Consider the following 579-nt stretch of genomic DNA (forward strand, 5'->3'; position numbering starts at 1 on the left):
AAAATATTGAAGTTGGTGATCATTTTCTTCTACTTGGTTCTATAATCAATGCTCACAGAAGCACTTACCAAGAAATAACATTTGGCCGTGGCTCAAGTACTTTGGACGTCTTCATTAGGAGAGACTAGTCTCTGGAGAAGTAACTAATGTCCAATAGTGTAGAGAGTCAGTGAAAAAGAGGAAGATTCTCAATGAAATGGATGAACACAGTGACTCCAACAATGGATTCATGCACAGCAACAACTGTGAAAAGAGCATAGAATGAGGGAGATTACATTATTTTATACACGGGATCACTATGAGTATGAAGTGACTCAGTAGCACCTAATAGCAAAAACAACCACATGAATATAAACTTTAATTAATAATAAGATAGAGTGCACAACTTTTTTTAAAAAAATCTTCATTCGGAAATAAAAGATTCACAAGTCAAATATTCAACAATACCAAAGCATTCTTTCGGAATAGATGGGATGGTTGTTGTTGTTGTTTGTTGTTATGTGCTATCGAGTCGCTTGCTACTCATAGCGACCCTATGTACAACAGCCCTAAACTCCATACTGTCCTGTGCCAATCGCA

Source organism: Elephantulus edwardii, unplaced genomic scaffold (assembly GCF_000299155.1).
Source record: "Elephantulus edwardii isolate Elephantulus edwardi_28Jun2011 unplaced genomic scaffold, EleEdw1.0 scaffold00147, whole genome shotgun sequence".
NCBI lineage: Eukaryota > Metazoa > Chordata > Mammalia > Macroscelidea > Macroscelididae > Elephantulus > Elephantulus edwardii.